Below are 10,381 nucleotides of genomic sequence, written 5' to 3'. Positions count from 1 at the left end.
ATAAAGGAATCTTTGAACTAAAATTCCAACATGACATATTCAAATCATTTTTTTTCCTATTCAACCAGTTTCTTTTGTCTTCTAAAGGCAAGAGAAAGCTGTGATCCTTCAAGGGATAATATCTATATTATAATCTTCTTTTTAAAAATTGTTAAACTTTTATTTAATTATTAAACCACAATTGCAACATTTAGCCTAAATGTAAGAAAGCAGGAAAGTGTCTTACTTCATATCACTTAGCGTTTACTATTTAAATATAAAACTTTTGTCTTTACAGAAGTACGCTGAAACACAAGGCTCACTCCTGGAATAACATGAGGGCAGGGCTGTGACCTATAGTTTCCAAGCATCTATATACTCGGTATTTAAAAACAGACTGCATTCTTTTGTGCCTGATCTCTCTACGATCCCAACATTAATATTAGAAATTATCTTTATTGTTGGGTGCCAACTTTCATGTAATCTTCAAAGTTACTCTTTTCTTCTTTGACTTGAAAGACAGAAAGATATGATTCATACTTCCTAAAACATATACTGAGAAAAGAACATCAACCTGTAAATTCCATTCATTTAATAAACATTTATTGAGTATAAAAAGAAAAGCCAAGGGCCAAAATGGCATCACTTGTGCTAAAAGTCCAGATAAGAAACCTAGATTAAATATAGAACTTAACTGCAGTTTCAACCTCACCCAGGGGTGGAATTTCCTGATCTACACTAGTGAGGCAATCTGCCTGGTAAGAACTCCTGCCTGTACTTGCCTAAAATAACCCACTCTTAACTTCTTAGTTAAGCCTCTTTCTGTACAGCCTCTTGGAGCATTCTTCTAATTGCTAGATGGAATGCTGCCTAACTCATGACTCCCTTAACAAAGCCAATTAGATCTTCTAACTTACTCAGCTATATTTTTTTTACAGTATGTACTGTATTCTAGGGACTACGCTAGACATTAGTTCTTACCATCAAGAAGCATCAGCCCAGAATTAAAGAAATTCAGATGAAAAGAGCACACACAATGCAAGCTCCATTGCCTACCACCTTACTGATTGGAAAACTATGGTTAGATAAACTTATTTCAGATATTCCTAATACATACATTTAGGCTTGTAACCAAAAACACAGTGATATTCCATGTCAAAATTCTTAAAAGGTTGTTAGAGAACTGTTTCGATTTATTAGTATATAAGGTTTATCTGAGAAAAGGTCTCTTCTTCCCAGAGTCATCTGACCTAGCATCAAAACCAGTTAACTAGCAAAAGAAACTCAGATGACTGTCCAATGAGCAATGCCAGGCTTGACTAATTTATAGAATCACCTTAGGATAAGCACTCCCTCCTCTACCAATTCGGTAAATATCCCCTCCCCCACACATACTTTGTTCCTTTTACCATGGATTCTTAATGCAGTTCCTTAAAAACTGAACACAAAACCTCTCATCTTATCTGGACCGTGCTAGTAGAAAGAGGAATTTGTCCACATCAAGGCCAAGCTACATTTAGAGTCCTCTTAGAGTGCAGGCAAGGTGATGGTCGGGAAAATGAAGGAAGGGCCAGTGGGAACTAGGGAAAGCAAGAGATTAAAACACTTGCCAATTACAGGGATAGATATAAAGATTTAGGAGCAGTAGTAGTTCTATCAGGGTCATAAATGCACTTTTAGGTCACTGGTCCATTTTCTCTCACCTTTAACACTGGAAGAATATTACATATGCCTTTAAACAGCAGCAGAAAACTCAGGGAATCTTGAGTACTGGCCTGTATATCCTCTCCCTAGTATCAACTGCTAGAAGAAAAAGCCCCATTTGGAATCTAGGTAGGTTGGAGTAAATACTTATGTAAAGGCTGAGAAAAAGAAACTCCCCAAATGCTAAACTATAGCAGTGGTTAACAACCTTTCAGATATAAGATGCTGACCTTTCTTCTTTAGAACCTTGTGGTATAGTTATGATTGTGGACCCACGGTACCAGGAAGGCAATCTCTTAAAAAGTAATAAACAAAATGCAACATATATTTTATATTTGCTTTCTGGCAAGATGCTTTCATAAATGCCTCTTTTAAGATAAAAACATTTCATAGTGCGTTAATCATTCATATTTTATTTTAGTTCATTATTTCCCAAACTTCAGTCGTATCTGCATCCCACCTGTACTATTATTTACCTAATACAGGTCTTTCATTTGACTTATTTTTGCCCTATCTTTAGCAATAGTATCTGTGAAATCAGTTTTGAGGTGTTAGGTTTTTCTCATAATTTAAATTAAAATAGAGAGCTTTTTGGGTTTCATGCAAATGTGTCTGAAAATTCTGAAGACTATTTTAAAATGTTCATGTGCTATCACTCAAATTATCTTGAGTATCTGACGGTACCAAAATTTTGGAAACACTACCTTGATACATACTATTTTATTAAAAGTGGTCACAGAGATCTGTGAAAATGGGGAGAGGAGTGTTATTTGCAGAGAAAGCTATACTAACTGTAATGCACAGGGTAGGGGCAAGATGGAGAGAAAAGAGAAGGTCTTTACATAGCTACAGGTGGAAGGTACTTGGGAAACAGGGCTTTAAGAGGAAAAGGGGAAAGGGCAAGGACAACCAGAATTCATTTTGCAGCTTGCCCTTCCCCTGCAACCTCTCCAGCAGCCTTTAATACTCCTATTATAGGTGCCTACGCTGTACACTATGTATAAGACCTCAGACTGCAGAGAGATTATATCCATATTTAGGGACAGGGCCTCCAATATTTATGTACCTCACAGTTTACAAACAGTGAGGTAAGAATAACTTTCATTTTACTGAAGAGGAAACGGAGGCTCCCTCTCTCAATGTCACGCTGCTAATATATGGCAGAAGCGGTGCTTAAGCCTAAGTTCCTGTTATCTCTACATCACTGTGCTACATCAGTCTCCTAAAACCAACAAGGGCAAGAATCCAGTAATACAGAAACTAGCTAATCATTTTGGGATAATAATAAAAGACTAGCATACATTTTCTTTAAGAGGCAGTATAGTATTTTAGTAAACAGGATGGACTCTGGAACCAGATTGCCTGGGTTCAAAAACTGGCTACACCATGCACTGTGTAAACCTGGGCAAGCTTGGTCTTTCTATATTCAATTTTCTCACCTGTGAATTTTGGCTACTGATAGTATCTATCTAATAGGGTTATTTTAAAGATACCAATAGTATCTACCTCAAAGGAACACATAAAGAACCTGAAACACTGCCTTGCAGACTACAAGTGCAGTGGTATTTGCTATTATTATTATTTGACTGCCCTCTATTTACCAGGCACTTTATACACATTATCTCAAGCAAGCACTCCAATAACCTGTGAGGAAGTTTTATCGGTTCCATTTTACCTTTGAGGAAATTCAAGCTCAGAAAGGTTAATTTATTCAATCCCTAAACTAGCAAGTGAAAGATGTGAATTCAGGCCTAACTCTAACCACCCTATGAGAAACTGCCTCTCAACATATCAAGCTTCTTACTCAACTTCCTAAAGAGGTCACATGAACCCCTCTTTGATAAGACCTGGGCTTCTTTCATACACCAATATAAAATATCTTTAGATTTTTAAAAATCAATGAGACACTAAAAGAAGCACTAAACTGAGATCATGGTTCTCAACACAGGAAATCCCAGATGTCCCATTAACTTAGGGTATGGTCACAGATATCAGATTCAAATACTGAAGTACAACTGTCATATACCAGATATTGTAGGTACTGTTTAAGGTTCTGCCTAATTCCTTATACTCTCAGCACATGAGCAAATGCCAGTAACCAGGAATGTGATTCAGTTTTGTGGTTGTGCCACCTGTTAGCTGGAATCCCAACATCTCCCGCAGGGTGGCTGACTTTAGCCCTGGGCTTTTCATTGGCTGAAAAGGCATAGGAGGGACTGGATCTCAAGCTCACCAACTGCCCTCAGGTGGATGACCCAGGAGGCTAAGAAGGAATAGCATGCCCAAAGCTGCTTTCACTGGCCGAAAGATTAAAGTCGGCTAGGGCTCGCTCGCTTTTTTCAGAGCCCTCTTCCATCTGTTGAGCCAATTGCTCAGGTGTCTATGCCACATCGTTCCCAAAGAGCCATTAACAGGGCCTTAAGAGGATTCCGAGAGCCAACGAGGGCAAATTTCTGGGTTCAATGCTCATTCAATGCCCACAAAACGCAAAGTAAGCCACTGGTTCAAATCTCACCCTGACTAAAAGAAATAGGAAATGCCACGTCAGGCTCTCTGGGGGCACTTAAGGAGCGCAGGTGGCTCACGGTGTTTTTGACACCTGGGCACCAGGGAATGCCCTCTACCCTGGCTGCCCAGAGCCAATATCCTTCTCTTTCGGGCCCCCATTCCGGGCTGCCCAATACCCAGGGAACATCAGCCGAGGGGCAACAGCCGTCCACGAGGCCCCACAGACCCAGAAAGTTGAAGGGGACTAAGTCCCTGCAATCCCGCCCCTCCAGAGCTCCTTTCCTCCAACGACACCCTGCTCCCGTCCCCAGGACAAGGGCTTGATTCCTGCCCTAGAGTAGGTCTGCAGATGCCCAGGGCCGTGGCAGGAGGCAGGCAGGGAGGAGAGCGGCCAGGTAAGGTTCGAGCGACCCGGTAAGGTTCGAGCGACCCCGAGAGGGAAGGAATGAAGAATGGGAGGGGCCGGGCCGTACCTGCCACGCCGGTACCCGCCGCTCCGAGTGACGCGGCCCGCAGTGCATTGTGGAGCCAGGGCGTGGCCTTTCCGCGGGGCAGCCCTGCGTCCAACGTGGCTGGCGCTGGGCGGGATCAAGCCCCGCCCCCGTCCCCTCGGCTCGCCCTGGCCAATCAGATTCTGCATGAAGGACACACTGACCCTTCGCATCCCGGGGTCCGAGGTAGTCCCGCCCCCTCCAGGAGAGATTGGCAGTTTTTCACGCACCTGCGCCAAGAGATTGCAAATTCGTGCAGTGATAAACCACACAGTTCCTCAGAAATAAGACTAATCTCTTCCGCCTGCCTCCTGTATCCAGAGGCAGTCTCTCACGCGGCCCTACAGCAAACACTTTTTAAGGAGGTGGTGGGAAAGCCCTTTCTGAGTGAGCAAGAACAGTTCTTGCCCCCTTCTCCACCACACACTAGGAGACACCTAACTTGGGCAGAGAAATGCCAGATGCTGGCCCTGTGGCCCCTTCCAGCCTTTGCATCTGTTATGCATTATTAAACAAGCACTTACTGACTGCACCATGTGCCAAGCATGGTGTTAAGCTTTGGATTACAGGAATGAACATAACATTGGATGGAATCTAAAGTATAATAGGAGCAAGAGACGCTAAACCATAAATAATTGCGTAATCCTAATTTGCGATCAGTACTATGAAGGAAAATTAGTGGGTGCGATTCTGGGCTATAAGGAAAAAGCTCTTCGAAGACCTGCCTTTTAGCTCCCGCCATATGAAAGAACCTTAAAGAATGTTAAAGGCCAAGGGAACGTTATGTGTAGCGTTGTTAAGGCATGACAGAACCTGATGTGTTCTAGGAACTGAAAGGAAGTCAGTGTGGTTGGGGTGTAGGGAGCAAGCTTGGGCTGAGGTGAGGCAAAAGCCATTGGCTACATTATAGATTTTAGTCTGTTATAGATTTTAGTCTATTTTAAAATATATCATAAGGTCAAAGAGCAGCTAATAAAGAGTGTTAAGTAAAATCTGATTTACATATTTAAAAGCTCACTCAGGCTGTTTGTGGGGGAATGGTTTGGAAGAGAGCAGGAGGGATTGCTGAAGGCCAGTTTGGAGGCAATTATGAAAGTCAAGGCCAGAGATGATGGTGGCCTGAACTAGGGTAACAGCAGTAGAGACAGAAAGAGTTGGATAATTTTGAGGTATATGTAAATCAGAGGTGGAATCCAAAGGACATCATGGATTGGTTTGCTGAGAAAAGTAAAGAGGAGACTTGAGGATAGCTCCTTAAGTAATTAGATGTGTTAAGAAACCATTTACTGATTTAGTGAACATAGAAGGAGAAGCAAATGCTTCTGGATATGTTAAGTTCGAGATGCTTGTAAATGGAGATATCAGACAAATTTGGATGTGCAAGTCTGGAGTTCAGAAGAAATGGCTGGACTAATTATATAAACTTAGCAGTTGCTGGAGTAGGTTAACCCAGCAATTCCACTCCTAAATACACGTGCAACAGAAACGTATTCGTATGTTCACTAAAAGACATTTCTAAGAATGTTCACAGGATGAATAAATTTTAGAATACTGACATAGTAGAATAGAATACAGAAAATAGAATGAACAATCTACACTACACACAAAATATGAACGAATCTCACAATCACAAATTGAGTGAAAGAAAACAGACACAAAAATTGTATACTACATGATTCCACTTATATAACATTCAAAAACAGACAAAAATAATATATGGTAATAGAAGTCAGGCTATTGGTTACCCTTAGGTGGTATTAATGTTTGGGAAGGGTCACTAGAAGACTTCTGGAGTTCTAATAATGTTTTTTTTCCTTTCTTTTTTAATTTTAATTTTTCAATTAGAGTTAACATTTGGCATTATTTTATATTAGTTTCAGGTGTACAGCATAGTGGTTAGACATTTATAAAATTTACAAAGTGATCTCCCCGATTAGTCTAGTACGCACCTGGCACCGTAGATAGTTATTACAATATTATTGACTATATTTCCTATGATAATGTTCTTCTTGATTTGGATGTTGATTACACCAGTGTGTTCAATTAATGAAAATTCATCAAACTGTACTTAAGGTTTAAGCAATTTTTCAGTATGCATTTTATTATTCGATAAAAAGTTTACATTTCTAAAGTGTTATGGATGATCCAGCCATGAATAAGTAACTTGTATCAGACTAAATTTCCTACCATTAACAATAGAAAAACTGGATTAAATCTATGAAATAAGTATTTTTCAGACATTGGACAATAGGCACAGTAAGACTGTGATTCTGGAAAAAAAAGAAAAACAAATAAGATGATCTCAGATTTCCCCACATTTCTTTCTGCAGGTGTTTACCTAAGCACAGGGTGGAAGGAAGCCAAGCAGAATACAGTACTCTTGCTAACTGAGGAGAGAGAAATTGAAATTAAGAGAGATTAGGGCAATTGAAAATTTCAAGGCACAGTATCGAGACTTCTAGAAATATGCATCAGGGTCTCCTTGAATCTGTAAGTTTAAGGATAGACTTCATGATGCTGGTTAAGAACAACTACTGAGGAGCTATAAGCTGAACAACTACTAAAGCTTGAACAGAGTTAGGAAACATCCAAGTTTTGACCAACTGGAATGGAGGAAGCTTATTAAACACTCCAGATATTTTGTAGAGAAACCTCAGAAAGACCGCACTTTAGAGATATTAACCTAAAAATAAAAGACCAACATGAGAGGCAACAAGCATTTATTTGAGATCCAAAAAGAAAAGGAAAGCACTGATTCAGGCAAAATCCCAGTGTTCCAATTAGGAGGCAAAGGCAAGGGAAGGGGTATTTATGAGAAAGGGAAGGGGAACAATGACATCAATAGAAGGAAGGCATTTCTATTGATGCAGATAAGCTAACATAGTGACACTAATTCTAAACAATGTTTGTAATTTTCAGCCTGATAGCCATAATTCTGCTGTCTTGTTATCCTTACAAACAGTTCTTTGGGACACAGTGTTGCTTTAGGCCTGGTCCAAAGGTTATTTTATCCTGTTTTAACATTCCAAAGATTTGAGGCCTAAGATGTGCATGGCTTTATCCTGTTTTAACATTCCAAAGATTTGAGGCCTTTGTACATGGCAGTTCCTCTGCGATGGCAGCTCAGACTCCATTTTACAGTGGCTCCATATATATTTGTGTGTGTGTGTGTGTGTGTATATATATATATATATATGTGTGTGTGTGTGTGTGTGTATATATATATATATATATGTGTGTGTGTGTGTGTGTGTGTGTGCGCGTGTGTGTATTTTTGTTTTGTTTTGTTTTTACAGAGATAAGGCTAAGCTAGCCCAAAAGTAAAGGCTCTTCTAGACCCCCTCAAACAAAGCTGAGAAAGCTTATCTGCAAGTAAGTTAACCATTTGCTTGAATGAAACTTAACAATCTTTAAAGAAAGACAACAAAATCCAGGCACTAAACTATGTAATGCCTGTAGTGTTCAGTATCTAATAAAAAGTAAATATGTATGTGAAAAAGCAGGAAAATATAAGCCAGAAAAATAACAAAAATTAGTCATCAGAAACAGACCCAGAAATGACAAAGATGATGAAATTAACAGATAAAGACTTTAAAGCAGCTATTATACATTTTGTCAAGAATTTAAAGGAAAACAAAAATATAATGACAGAAATGGAAACTATAAAAAGAACCGAATAAAACTTCTAGATATGACCCCAGGTTATATCTAGGTTAGCATTTTGGAGGTTGTGGGAAGGAAATTCAATGAAAGAAGTAATTGAAAATCTCCCAAAAGACTGTCAGACTTGTATCCTATGTGTCTTAGGATATAGAATATAAAAGAATATAATACTCAGGCCATGGGAAGGTGTTTGGGGATTGGTTAACAGTTTGAACTTATAATACCTGGAAAGGAGTCATGTCTCACATTTTCAGAGCTACAATTGTCTTTCAAAGGCTCTCCAGATACTCTCTGGGCCATTGCCCTATAGATAAGGCTTGTAGAGGCAGCTTTGAGACGGGGTTAGATGGCCCCCACTTTCGGCCAGGACCTTACCCTGCCTCCTCTTTCTTTCCCTGTTGTCCTTTCCTCTCTATGCAGTAGGTAATCTGCTGCCTGCAGATGGAATGCTGATCCAGGAGAATGATCTCCAGATTGATGAGAGCTCTCTACTGGGGAATCATATCATGTCAAGAAATCCTTGGAAAAAGACCCCACGTCAATCTCAGGTATGGCCTATGGCCACTCCAGTTTCCACTCTGCCTCCTCCCCAGACAGGCAAGCCACAGAGACCTGGTCCAGAGCCTGCTTTCTCTTCTGGCCCTGACCCATCTCCTTACAGGTTCAACTGGGGCAATAGGGTATTAGTGGTTTGAATGTAAGAAAATTAGGTAACCTGAAAGAGGTTCTCTATGATGCCAGTACTATAGGGACCTTGGAAGAGCTCTGCTGGAATGGAGGGGGCAGTTAGACACATTTTCTCCTTACCCCCTAATTTGCTTGGTCTGTTTTAAATGGACCCAGCTCTTGACCTTTTCCTACTATCTGCTGAGTATATCATTATACATGAGGAAGGAAGGAAAGAGACCTGTATATTTCGTGTTTCACACCAAAGCATGGCTAGGTATAAAAAAACAACACTCATCCCATCTTCTCTTTTCTCACATAGGGACCCATGCCATGGAAGGTTCTGGCCAGATGGTAGTGACTGCTGTGGGTGTCAACTCCCAGACTAGAATCATCTTTACCCTCTTGAGGGCCAGTGAGGGAGAAGAGGAGGAGAAAATCCTATACTAACTTAGACTCTCACCAATAATGTGGGCATTTGCCCACACTGTCACTAAAGCTGGACTTGTGTCATCAGACTCTTTAATTATTTTCCAATTTGAAAAGTAAAAAAAAATGTTACCTCATTGTTTAGTTTGCAGTTTTTATATTAGTGAGGATGGTAATTGTTTTATATGTTTCAAGGCCAAATGTGGTTCACCTTTTGTAAACTGCTCACTCATCTGTCTCTTTGGTTCACTATTAATTTGGTGAAAGTCCATGTTTAAAAGAAGCTTCTTCAAATATTACAAACTCTGTTAACCAAGGATAAACTATTTCAAGCTTAACAAAGATTCTAATTTCCCAGACTCTTGTTTTGAATGTTTTCTGTTTGCATCCAGAAGTCCAAAAATCTTTTTAATATTCTCCCTTTTAAAAAAATAAACTCTCATGTCATACTTTCCAGATAGTTACATTATCATAATCTTCCAGGTGGAGAATCAGAGCACGAAGTGTTGTACTTATAGTTAGAGTCACAAAATGATTCAGTGACAGACATGCATCTCAAATCCATCGCTCCATCTTATTTTTCAATTATGTGCCCCACACTTTTCTTCTCCAATTCACTCCCCATCAGTGTCATTTACTGGAATAAAGAGCCAGTTAGTATTCATAGGTTTTATTCAAACACATAAATATGTAAGTCATAAAAGAATGAAACGTTTGCACATCAGCTATAAATTATTTCTGGTTCCTGTTTACAAACAATTTTTTTAATTAGTGTATACTTCTTGGCTGAAGAAAAAAAAATTACTTAGAAATAATTTTTCCCTCCAGCCAAAACTTAGTAAGAAATATGTTTTAGTACAGTGGTGCTTGCGCACAGAAACCTCAATGTGACATTGCTGCTGTGGTTTAAGAAAAAAAAAAAGTAAGCTGCAAGAAAAGGA

General features: G+C 39.7%; 1 protein-coding gene across 1 annotated transcript in view; it reads right to left on the bottom strand.

Moving 5' to 3' along the window:
* The window catches only part of SEC22A (SEC22 homolog A, vesicle trafficking protein), a 56,817-nt gene extending 52,047 nt beyond the window's left edge, over positions 1–4,770 (bottom strand). Inside the window, exon 1 of the mRNA XM_006905572.3 lies at positions 4,665–4,770. The gene's annotated coding sequence lies outside the window, so the exon portion shown is untranslated. The remainder of the gene's footprint in view (positions 1–4,664) is intronic.
* Between the last annotated feature and the right edge of the window lie 5,611 nt (positions 4,771–10,381).

Source organism: Pteropus alecto, unplaced genomic scaffold, assembly GCF_000325575.1.
Source record: "Pteropus alecto unplaced genomic scaffold, ASM32557v1 scaffold251, whole genome shotgun sequence".
NCBI lineage: Eukaryota > Metazoa > Chordata > Mammalia > Chiroptera > Pteropodidae > Pteropus > Pteropus alecto.
Note: the sequence above shows the minus strand (reverse complement) of the source record. Positions and strands in the feature narration are given on the sequence as shown.